Source organism: Trachypithecus francoisi, unplaced genomic scaffold, assembly GCF_009764315.1.
Source record: "Trachypithecus francoisi isolate TF-2019V2 unplaced genomic scaffold, Tfra_2.0 Lachesis_group6, whole genome shotgun sequence".
NCBI classification, from domain to species: domain Eukaryota; kingdom Metazoa; phylum Chordata; class Mammalia; order Primates; family Cercopithecidae; genus Trachypithecus; species Trachypithecus francoisi.
The window spans coordinates 123,790,609-123,803,801 of NW_022681471.1; the positions used below are offsets into that span (position 1 = coordinate 123,790,609).

General features: G+C 41.6%; 1 pseudogene; it reads left to right on the forward strand.

The window, feature by feature from the left end:
- Positions 1-10,303: 10,303 nt before the first annotated feature.
- Positions 10,304-12,913, forward strand: LOC117077841 (annotated as a pseudogene).
- The last annotated feature ends 280 nt before the right edge of the window (positions 12,914-13,193 follow it).

A 13,193-nucleotide genomic window follows, 5' to 3' on the forward strand; every position in this document is an offset into this window, starting at 1 on the left:
GTGGACCAAGAACAAAGAGTGGAGTTTCCATAGCTTGCGGAGACCCCTGAGGTGGCCTGGTGTAAAGACTTTGCCTAATGCAGTCATGGAAACTCACAAGGCTGATGAGACTAGCTCCCAGTAGAATCTGGGCAGAAGAATACAGTGTGCATTGGCCAGTCAGAAGATGGAGAATCATGGAACACAAGGAAGGAAGCAGAGGTGTCCATGAGGGAGATGTCAGAAGAGCCACGGAAGACGAGAGGGAAGTGTCCTGAAAGCAGCCTGGAGGCCTAGGGGCCTTCTTAGAACCCGAAGAGGCTAAATCCAGAGGGCCATTTTTGAGAAGTTCAAGGAACAGAGGATGGAGAAAGATATACACTGAGAGGTAACTGTCTCTCTGAGGGAGTTTGAATGAGACTGATGGAGTCATGACTAAAGGGCTGTATTTATCCAACCAGCCCTGCTCCCCATTGCCCCACCATCAGCCAGGCTTCCTTTGGCAATATAAAGTAGAGATATGTAGGAGTCAAAGGTAGGCAGGACACAGGGCCTGGGAAGCGTTGGTGTGACGGTTTTGTCCTCCATGTTGGTACTGGATTGCTGTATTGGTTTCTAAGGGCAGCTGTAACAAGACACTACAGACTGGGTGGCTGTAAAGCAACAGATATTTATTGTCTCACAGTTTTAGAGGCCAGAAGTTTGAGATGAAGGTGTTGGCAGGGCCATGCTCCTTCCGAAGCCCCTAGGGGAGACCCCTTCCTTGGCTCTTTCAGCCTCTGGTGTTGCTGGCAGTTCTTGGCATTCCTTGGCTTGTAGGGCATCACTCCAATCTCTGCCTCTGTCATCACATGGCTATCTTCTCACTGTGTCTCTCCCTTTTTTATAGGGACAACAGTCATATTGGATTAAGAGCCCTCCCTACTCCAGTAGACTTCATCTTAACTAGTGACATCTGCAACCATCCTGTTTCCAAATAAGGTCACATTCTGAGGTACTGCAGCTTAGCAATTCAATATATTTTGTTGGGGGACAAAATCCAATCCATAACAATAGCTAAATTTCTTTCTTTCAAATTATTTTGAGTTATAAAGGTTCATTCATGATGGCAGGATGCAGGATGCCATCTGTCCACTGATAATTGTCTGCCCCTTCCATCATGTGCTGTGGTCACAGTGAGGCAGCTGCCCCACCCAGCATTGCCTTTTCCAGCTGCCTTTGCTTCTAGTTGTAACCACATGACTAGTTCTCATCACTGATGTGTGGATAGAGTTGAGGTTTGTCAGTTCAGTTTAAGTCTTCAAAGACACTGGTACCTTTTCTATTCTCTTTTCCTGAGGCAGAGGACTTGAGGCATTAGGGGATAGCAGAACTCCATGCAGGACAACTGCCTGCCCAGTGACCGAAAATATTCAAATTGATTTTTTTATGGAAGTGAGAACTAAGCTTCTGTCCTGTTTAATTTAGACATTGAACTTAAGCAGTTTACTTGTTATAGCCACCCGCAGCAACCTAACTGTTGCATTCAAAAGACCCAGTTGTTTTTCCTTTCATCATTTTCTCACAGAAGTTGATATTCTGCTAAATTCTCCTTTAAATTCCAATATGATTTTAAACTAATCATGAAGGAAAGCAAAAAAATATTATATCATCACAACTTTGGACAAGTTATATGGATAGATACATACTAATTTCCTACGAAGTAAAAAGTGCTTACATATTACAGATATATCAGTTATATTAGTAACTTCCTTTTTAAAAACTAATATTTTGCTTAATTTTCTATTGCTATTAGTAATTCCATAACCCATGGTCTTTATACTACACAAATAAGGAGAAGCTAAGGGTGATAGAGGAGGCAATGTGTTCTTCTCATGTCACTTTTTCATTTGTCATTCCAATATCATGCAGTCCTACCCAGTTTGGGGATGAGAATAGAAGGATATTTTAATTTCCAAATGCACAGACTTTTAAGCAAATACTTGTTTGTGTGTCTGTTTGTTAAATCCTTTTGGCTCAGACATCTCTGGTGACTTGTTCTGGCACCATTCACATTTTAGTATCTCAAGAATAACAGGAAGAAACTTAAAAGACTTCTCAGGAGAAAAGGCAACTTCATGCCATACAGAGATTTAATAATAAAACACTCATGCTGAAGGCTCAGAGATGGCAGGTGGTCTTTATAAAGGAACATTCTGTGGGTTCTGACAGATTTACCTATTGCAGAGGTTCTCCACGTGGAGCAATTCTGCCCCCCTGGGGATCAGTTGGCAATGTCCGGAGATAAGTTTCATTGTGACAACTGTTTTGGGGATCGGGAGTTGCTACTGGACACTAATGAGTAGAGATCAGTGACATTGATCAACATCCTACCATGTACAGGTCAGTCCCCCAATAAAGAATTGTCCAGTTCCAAATTTCAGTCATGCAAAGGTTGAGAAACCCTGACTGGGAGTAACACGTGAAAATTAACTATGTCTACATACTCCTTTGATGAAGTTTGCTTTATTCTCAAAGCTGAAGTTTCAAGCAGAATAATTGTGAAAATCCTAAGAATGATATTGACTAGCTTTCATTGAAATCTATGTGCCCAAGCACTGCGATAACTGCTTTACACAGCAAGGAGTGCTTTACAAATTGATAAATCTCAGCTTTGCTACTTTTTTTTTTTTTTTTTTTTGATGGAGTCTCACTCTGTCACCCAGGCTGGAGTGCAGTGGTGAGATCTCAGCTCACTGCAACCTCTACCTCCTGCGTTCAAGCAATTTTCCTGCCTCAACCTCCTGAATAACTGGGATTACAGGCACATGCCACCATGCCCAGCTAATTTTTGTATTTTTAGTAGAGACGAGGTTTCGCCATGTTGGCTAGACTGGTCTCAAACTCCTGACCTCAGGTGATCTGCCCCCTGCAGCCTCCCAAAGTGCTGGGATTACAGGCGTGAGCCACCATGCCTGGCCCTCAGCTTTTCTTGTAATGCAGAAAATAAAGATAAGAATCTAGGAAACAGAAAATTAGAGACATTTTTTAGAGGAAATGTAGATTTAATTGAAAATCACAGAAACGCTGAATTAAACCATCAAAGAAGCCCAACTTTGTGAATGCTAATACTTTTAGAGGAAAAATTATTGTAAAAACACTTAGTCAAGGAAAATATTACTCAAACATAAATGAGTTAAGAATAGTATATCTTTCTGAAGAACATTTAGCCCTGTGAGAAAAAATGCACAACATAATGTTCAGTAAAAAATATTGAGCTGGGCACAGAAGCTCATGCCTGTAATCCCAGCCCTTTGGGAGGCTGAGGCAAGTGGATCATTTGAGGCCAGGAGTTCGAGACCAGTTTGGTCAGCATGGTAAAACCCTGTCTCTACTAAATACACAAAAATTAGCCGGGCATGGTAGTGTGTGCCTGTAATCCTAGCTACTTGGGACGCTGAGGTGGGAGAATTGCTTGAACCCAGGAGGCAGAGGTTGCAGTGAGCAGAGATTGCACCACTGCACTCCAGCCTGGGTGACAGTGAGACTCCATCTCAAAAAAATAAAAGTAAAAAATTCAGCTACAAAACTTAAAACTATGTTCCCAATTCACAGCTATGCTTTTTTGATGAATGAATACATTGATAAAAATATTGGAGAGAAAATATACTGTAATGAAATACACTGAAATGTTGTCTCTAGGTAATTAGATTTGTTTCTTCTTTGCTATTTCAATTATTGTGTAAATTTTCCAAATTGAGCATGTATTATGCACTACAAGGGAGGTAGATAAAGGAATTAGGGGAGAGAGACCAAATCTCCTTGGACAGAAACTGTTTTGACAACATCAATGATAAAAGATAAGCTCTTGATTGAACTATTTATGACTGTTTATACTGGCTGTATTCATGAATTGTATGGAATAGCTCTGGTGGAATAAATGACTTTCTTAAGCAAATATAAGCGAAACATGACTAATTAGTTCGCCTAACCAAATGTGCTTTTAAAGCATTCATTTTCATTATGCTTTATTTATTTTTGTTGGGTTTTCTCTGGAAAGTATATGAAAAAAAGGGGAAAAGAAACATTCAAACATTAGATCAACTATTTCAAATATTCATAGGCTAAATAGAGGAAAAAAGTGGGAAAAATGTCTTACCTATTTAGTACTTGTGTTTAATAGTTCCTTTACTAATGAGTGTAAGAACTGACTGTTAAGAAAAATTTTCTTTCCCCTACCATTTTCTAAATTCCAATTTGAGGGCTTTTACAATTCAGACATCTTAGAACTCTGGCTTTTGACCACAAAAGCCTAAGATAAATAGTATGAAACAAAAAACAAAACAAAACAAAAACTCGGTAGTCTGAGCTTTGATGTTGGGAATGCAGCATGACACACTCAGATTCAGGAATCCTTTCTGTTCAGTTGCAAGCACAAATTAAAAGACTCCAGTCCAAATATAGGAATGGTCTCCCCAAAGATGAGAAATCTTCTTTTCCAAAATGAAGCCAACAGAATTGTGAAAACTAGTTAGAAATTTTACATCGAGTTTGCAGAGAGGCCATTCCAATTAGGGATGCTAAGAATAAGAGACCCATTTCTCATTATTCTTTATCATTATTTAAAAAAACATTGAATCAACATTTGTGCTCAAGTGCTGGTAGCCAGTGTTTCTCAGCCAGGGTTACTTTTAACCCCCAGGTTACATTTGGCAATGTCTGGAGATATTTTTCAGTTGTCACAACTAGGGGATGGGAGTACTACTGGCATCTCTTGGAACAAGAATGCAACTTTAAAGTATGCATTCAGTAAATACAGATCTCATCGATGTTGATTATAATCCGAAAGTGGATTTAGAATTTTTTTTTTTTTTTTTTTTTTTTGAGACAGAGTCCCCCTCTCTTGCCCAGGTTGGAGTGCAGTGGCGCGATCTCGGCTCACTGTAGCCTCCACCTCCTGGGTTCAAGCAATTCTCCTGCCTCAGCCTCCCAAGTAACTGGGATCACAGGTGCCTGCCACCACGCCTGGCTGATTTTTGCATTTTCAGTAGAGACAGGGTTTCGCCATATTAGCCAGGCTGGTTTCAATCTCCTGACCTCAAGCAATCCACCCACCTAGGCCTTTCAAAGTGCTGGGATTACAGGTGTGAGCTACTGCACCAGCCCGAATCTAGAATTTTTAAGGCATCTGTTACTGAGAATTAATTGATAGAAGCCCTGAAATCATGAATCTAGGATAGTCAGACATAAACTATGTAACTTCTCATTGTAAAAGTGGATAGGTTTTTATTATTTAAATTCACATACATTTGTTCCTATATGGAGATTTTTCTTATACTGAAGCAAAGACTTAAATAGATTATTATTAAATTAGGAAGTATGCCAAAAAGCTATTGTATCTCAGCTTAATCCCAGTCTTCCACACTCCTCTTGGATGTTGGAGCTGAGAGTCTTTTGCCAGTTGGCTCCCTGGTTGGTTCAACCAAAACCAGGGATTCACAGAGACTTTGAGGCTGGAGGAGGCAGAAGGGGCCTGCTCTTTACTGCCTGCTTGTTCCTGTCAGTGTCATTCCAGCCATGGTTCTATGCCTGGCAGTGGCAGTTTGTTCGTTTCCAGGATTTGTTTTTCATATCTCTAGAACCAGTTTCATTGTACCTCCTCAAAGACACTAGCATCAGCCAAGCAGTGTCCCCTCTTCAGAAGTCTGGAGCCTATTCCTATGTGGCCTCTCCTCTGATCTCCTAGGCTCTGATAAGCCCAAACTCTTTCCTTTGTTCCCTCAGCCCAAGAGTGGTAGCTGCTTCTTGAAGTTACTATTTCTACCTTATCTCAGTGGCCCTTTATGTCCCTTCAGTACTCCCATACCCATTCAACCAATTTCTTAGATTAAATTCTTTCTGTTCACATACTTGATTTGATTTCCATTTTCCTGACTGGATTCTGATTGAAAATTTAAACCTTGCACAAAAGTTTATCACAGTATAGTTGTTTATCCTGATCTGAAATATGAAGATGCATAAAAAACATAACTTTCAATTGTTTGACTTGATTTATTACACAACAAAACCACCAGAAAAGTCAATGAGACAACAGACACAGCCCCCGGTATTGTTACTTGTAGTCTGCTATTTTATACCTGACATCTTCAGGTTGACTGAAAATAATAGCACATATTGAAACTTGCATTCCATTTCACCACTGAAAGTCTTTGGACAGTCTTCCTTGGTCATTCAGGGTTTTGGTGAGTTTTTCTAGTTCCCTTTCAAACTTACCAAGCACTCTTTTAGGTTCATAAAGAGTTGGCAGCCATAATTATTGTATCTTACATCACTGATGCTCAACTACTTTTCCTATTATTGAAAGCAACCAGACACAAAATAAAAACTTGCTAGGCTCAGAGGATAGCCCAACTCTACTCCTGAACAACAGGACTTTGTAAGGAGGTACTTAAGAAAGCCCGTTTGAATCTTGAGTCTTTTTAAAACAGGACCAATGGCACTGTGTTGTAAATATTGATGGAGCCTCCAAGTAGAGCCCATGCTCTGTGTTTTGCTTTCCCCATATATAAAATATATAAAAATGAGCCAACTGACCAGATGACCTTGAAGTGACTTCCAACATTGACTCCTCTTAAAAGCTGTGATAGTTACTGAAAACTTTCTGGTAGCTATAAGGTTTGCTGGAGTGACTGGAGGGTAATATGGAGCCTAATGTCTGGCTGGCTCATATAGAAAGAAAGATGGACAAACATAAATCTCCACATGGAATTGAGTAAACTAAGAGAGGAGGGTATAGAAGGGAAGGGTTTGATAGAAAGACATGATGCAAGAACCAGGGAGTGCCCCAGAAAATTCGTTTGGACGGCTGTTCACTGCTCCAGAGTCTTCTGGGAAAGCTCAAAAGTTGGCCCCTGCAGTCACACCTACACTGCCCTTAACAGTTTTCTTTCCCTAACCCAACTTCTTGTAGATAGGGTTCCTGCCCTCAAAGACCTCATAACATGCATGGAAAAGATTGAGCTATAATTCAATGTCTTAGTCCATTTTATGCTGCCATAGCAAAACACCTGAAACTGGATAATTTTAAAACAACAGAAATTTATTTCCTCACTCTTCTGGGGGCTGAGAAATCTAAATTCAAGGTGCTAGCATCTAATCTGGTGATGACCTTATTGTTATATCCTCACGTGGCAGAAGGTAACGGGGCATGCTGGTCAAACCCTGCAGGAAGCCTCTTTCATAAGCGCCTTAATCCCATTAATGAGGGAGGAGCCCTCATAGCCTAATCATCTCTTAAAGACCCTACCTCTTGATTCTATCACATTGACAACACCTGAATATTGGAGAGGACACATTCAAATCATAGCACTCAATAACTGCATGATGATAATAAGCATAAATGAATGAACAACTCATCATATCTGCAGTGGTAGTGCATTATAACTAAAAAAGGCATCAAAGATACCAACTGAATTGAATTTTGGGGAAGTGTTCTAGGTCAGTGGAGGTAGGGAGGGACTGTTGAGATAGGGAACAGCATGAACAACAGTTCACGTTCTTGTGGTTCATGGTTGAATGTGAAGAAACGTCTGACCTGTCTGGGGGAATGCTCTGTGGGGAGTTAGTTGAATTGGCAGCCCTGGAAGGAGGAGGTATATGTGATTGTTTATGCTAGAAATGTGGCCTATGGCTAGATCTGGAGACCTTATATGTTATCCTAGGAGCAGAATTTATTCTGCAGCCAAAGGGAAGTTATTGGATGATTTTAATGAGGGAATTGACATGAACAGCTCTGTGCTTTAGAAAAATGCCTCTGTATCAATGAGAAGGACAGATTGGAGCAGAGGAGAATTTGAGAGACCCAAGGGAGGAGACATCTTTTTATCCAGATGGTGGGAGAAGGTAAAGCCATGAGCCAAAGTGATGGCTGTGGAGGCAGAGAAAAGTAGATTCAAGTGGACCAGCAAAACAATACAATGTTGAAAATGGAAACTGGGAGAAATGGGGAATAACAACTGAATGAAAGATCCTTGACAAAATGATAAATGTAAGAATAGTGGGTGAAGACAGTTTTACCTTCTCTCTTTCCTCCAATGACCCTCTTCCCATCACTTTCCACCATGCTTTGCGCATTATAGGCACTCAAATATTTGCTGAATTATTTCATTAATTAAGCTAACCCTTTATGCTATTCTCACACTCTTATTCTACAGAGAAATTGTTTTAACTTCGGTTTTATTTGTAGCATTTGAATTTTCTGTAGTAGATAAGGATTATTCATGACACATTAAAATATTGACATGTCAGGAAGAGGAAGCCTTCTTTTTCTTTTCTTTCCCTTCTCTTCCAATGTTTTTTTGGAAATTCACATTGATATTCTAATCAAAATGTAAAAACCAAAAAATGAATAGACAGCAGAGTTGTTAGGTGTTTATTATAATAAATGTGCGAATTGCCAAGTTTCCCTTCAGTAGAGAAGAAGATGACTTTGGGAGGCCGAGGCGGGTGGATCACCTGAGGTCAGGAGTTCAAGACCAGCCTGGCCAACATGGTGAAACCCCATCTCTATTAAAAATATAAAAACTATCCAGGCGTGGTGGTGGATGCCTGTAATCCCAGCTACTTCGGAGACTGAGATAGGAGAATTGCTTGAACCCAGGAGATGGAGGTTGCAGTGAGCCAACACAGTGCCACTGTACTCCAGCGTCAGTGACAGAGTGAGACTCTGTCTAAAAAAAAAAAAAAAAAAAAAAAAACCCAAAAACAAAACAAAACAAAAAAACAAACAAGGTGAAAACCTAGTGGTAACAACTGATTTGGTGTGGAAGGTTGACACAGTGGGAATGTCAGCATTGTGCTTCTGTGGGGCCCAAATTGTCCTCAGAATAGTAATAATAATGAGTAGACACTGAACTAAATAGTAGACATCAACCTGCTAGAAATCATATTGTGGATATTGGTCACAGGTGCTACTATAATGAGTGCTGTTTAGAAACCAGTTTTAAGTTTTGCTTGGAATTTATGTTGTGCTTGAGTGTTTTATAACTTGTTTTTCAAAAAGTTAAATAGTGGATTGGGGGAAAGGGGAATGGAGAGTGACTGCTAATGAGCACAGGGCTTCTTTTGGAGGTGATGAAAAAGTTCTGGAATTTGCGTGATGGTTGCACAACTTTGTGAGCATAATAAAAATCCCTGAATTTGAATTTGAATCATACTTTTAGCTAATGTTTTAATTATCATTTTATGTTCTATTAACCAGATCAAAATCTTGTTTCACTTGATTTTTAGATTTTTTTCATTTTACTGTTATTTTTGAATAATTCTTTGATTTACTTGGTTCAAAAGGCAAAATACATGAAACATTATTCTCAAGAAGTTTTACTCCTATGAATATTTATTCTTATTTTCCACCTTTTCTTTCCAAAAGGTAGTGTTCTCTCTATATATGCAAATATTGTTCAGTGCCTTGGATTTTTCACTCAACAATATGACCTGGACATCTTCCCACATTGGAACTTAGAGAACTTCCTAGTCCTTGGATTTGCAGTTGCATGGTATTCCACTAGTGGAAGTAAGACAACTTATTGAATCAGTCCCCTGAATCATCTGATTTTTAAAATATGAAGATATACTTAAATAGAATTTTAAAATGTCAGTGGATAAAGGATACTCACTCAACTTACATGTACATCTGGTTTGAAATATTTTGGCTTATGGAATGATCAGAGAAAAGGAATTTGTTATTTATAGGCTCCAAAATAATAATTTATAGAAGAAATCCTATAAAAACTAATTTTGAATCAAAATGCATAGCAATTATAGAAAAGAAAAAATCAATGTGCATAGAGCAATTATGTTCTAATATTTTAAATGAGGATATGTTTCTTATTAAAGTTTATTAAAGCTCAAATTATGTAATGGTGGCTATTCTGTAACTTTACATTTAAAAGTAAAATAACTAAAGCCTTTTGTGATAGCAAATTAATTTTTTGAAATTTTATTCATTTATCCTTGGTTGATGTCAAGATTTCAAAAACAAAAGCAACATACTTTCATTGATTGTAGCAAAGCAGAAACATAATTAAATATCAGATTAAAACTCAAACTATGAAAAATTATCTAATGTTTTCCTTTCACATTTATTAGGAAAACAATCAAAAGCCTTTTCTAATATTAAATTTATTTTTTGAAGTCTTACTCAAAGGAATCCTAGATTAATCACAGATTTTAAAATCCGCCTATTTGTGCCTGGGGCTGAGGTCCTCCCTCGCCTAGGCAGAGGTGGGAGCTTAGTGGGGCTGCTGCGGCCCTGCTTCCTCCTGCCCATTTCTATGCTCCTGGGACCATGTCTGCACTGGTGGGTACTAGAGCCAGGAGAGACTTTTGAGATAATATACAATCTCCTCATTTTACGTATGAGGAAACTGGGGCTTAGGGAAGAAAATGAAGTTGTCCAGGGTCACTCAACTAGTGGTAATGCCTGAACCAAGGTGAAGATGTTTGGAGGTGTCGGGGCTGTGAGGACCACATTGCTCCAAGCCAACGATGATACAGGACTGTCAATGAAGCCTGGCACAGCTGTTGCTTCCAGTTTTCAGAATGCCAGGATTCCCTCACCAGGTGGTACTACGAGAAGGATGGGAAGCTCTACTGTCACAGGACTACTGGGAGACATTTGGGGAGTTCTGTCATGGGTGCTCACTGCTGATGACAGGGCCCATTATAGTGACTGGGGATGTTACAGTAGGTGGTTAATCAGACATGAGCAGGGCAAGAGAGGGCTCCTCCACACCAGGAATGTCAGGCGACCATTAGGTGATGGTCAGGCAGTTGTTAACCATCTCTCTAAAATAATAATTGGTTGCGGCTCATACCAGGGAAAAGCAGTCTCCCAACACATTAAAAAAAAAAAAAAAAAGAAAAAAATCCCTGAAACTGGTGATCAGCAGCTTCCTGATAAGATCTCAGGAGCAGGGTGAGTGGGCTCAAGCATGTGCACTAAGAGGTAAAATGGTGGAGTTTAACTGGTCTATGACCTTCCTCTAGGAATGCTCAGCTGGTAAGGGGAAAGCACCTCAAGTGAGCATATGCACAACTTCAGTAAACACACTGCGCATGCAGCCCCTCCCAAGTGCTAGCAGGCCACTGCACATGCAGACAGCCCACCCCAAGGGAAGAATCAGGGGAGATAAGATGCAGCTCCAGAAGAATGCCAACATATAAAACCCCAAGTCAAAGGTCAAACTGCACACTTGATCTCTGAAGTCTCCTGCTTGGCCCTCTTCCGAGTGTGCTTTACTTCCTTTCATTCCTGCTCTAAAGCTTTTTAATAAACTTTCTTTCCTGCTCTGAAACTTGCCTTGGTCTCTCACTGTCTTATGCCCCTCAGTGAAATTATTTCTTCTGAGGAGGCAAGAATTGAGGTTGCTGCAGACCCATGCAGATTCGCTGCTGTGAATAGGGAGTTCAAGTACCATCCAGAATGCTTTGCCTGTATGAGCTATAAGGTGACCATTGAGGATGGGGATGCATATGCCCTGGTGCTGCATGTCACCCTATACTGTGGAAAGTACCACAATGAGGTGGTGCTGGCACCCGTATTTGAGAGACTCTCCACAGAGTCCATTCAGGACCAGCTGCCCTACTCTGTCATGCTCGTGTCCATGCTGGCCACCACAGAGGGCAGGCAGAGCTTCTCCGTGTCCGTGGAGAATGCCTGTTCCAACTACATTACCACCATGCAAGTAAAAGAGGTCAAACAGATGCACATCAGTCCCAACAGCCACAATGCCATCCACCCCAGGGACCACATCCTGGAGATCAGTGGAACCCCCATCCACACACTCCAAGTAGAGGAGTTGGAGGATGCAATTAGCCAGATGAGCCAGACTCTTCTGCTGTTGATTGAACATGACCCCATCTCCCGGTGCCCAGCCCAGCTGCGTCTGGATGCCTGGCTCTCTCCTCACATGCAGAATGCTGGACACCCTCACGCCCTCAGCACCCTGGATACCAAGGATAATCCAGAGGGGATGCTGAGAAGATGCTCCCTGAGACTCAGTAACAGCATCTCCAAGTCCCCTAGCCCTAGCTCCCCAAATGAGCCCCTACTGCTCAGCTGTGACGTCAGCCACTGGGAATCCCTTTGTTGTTCCAGCACTTATTCAAAGCAGATCTTCCGGTCTTGTGACCTGATCCATGAGGCGGTCCTGGGGAAGGGCTTCTTCGGGCAGGCTATCAAAGTGACACACAAAGCCACAGGCAAAGTGGTGGTCATGAAGGAGTTAATGCGATGTGATGAGGAGAACCAGAAGACTTTTCTGACTGAAGTGGAAGTGTCGTGAAGCCTGGACCACCTCAATGTGCTCAAGTTCATTGGTGTGCTGTACAAGGACAAGAAGCTGAAGTTGCTGAGGGGACATTGATGGGGGCACGCTGAAGGACTTTCTGCAAAGTGTGAACCCATTCCCCTGGCAGCAGGAAGTCAGCTTGGCCAAAGGCATCACCTCCAGAATGGCCACCAGCAAGAAATGTAACTTGCACAATAACAACTTCAAGAAGTGCTACACGGTGGTAGGAAACCTCTACTGGGTGACACCTGAGATGCTAAATAGAAAGAGCTATGATGAAATGTGGATGTCTTCTCTTTTGGGATCATTCTCTGCGAGACCATTGGGCAGATGTATGCAGATCCTGATTTCCTTCCCCAAACACTGGACTTTGGCCTCAGCATGATGCTTTTCTGGGAGAAGTTTGTCCCCACAGACTGCCCTCCAGCCTTCTTCCCCTGGCCATGATCTACTGCAGACTGGAGCCCAAGAGCAGACTGGCAGTCTCAAAACTGGAGGACTCCCTATACCTGGTGGAGCTGAGCATCCCGCTGCCTGTAGGGCTGGAGGAGTTGGGCCACACTGTGAGCATGCAGTATGGCCTGATCCAAGACTCACCCCACTAGCCCTGGCCCAGCTCCCTGCAGGGGGTGTTCCACAGCCAGCATTGCTCTTCTGTACCCCATCCGTGCTGTGAGCAGGGTTTTTCAGGCTTCGTGTGGATTGGCAGCTCATTTAGAAGCAGAACAAGCCGGCAGAGTGCTGTGGCTCACACCTGTAATCCCAGCACTTTGGGAGGCCAAGGCATGTGGATCACCTGAGTTCAGGAGTTCGAGACTACCCTGACCAATATGGAGAAACCCCATCTCTACTAAAAATACAAAAAATTAGCCGGGCGTGGTGACG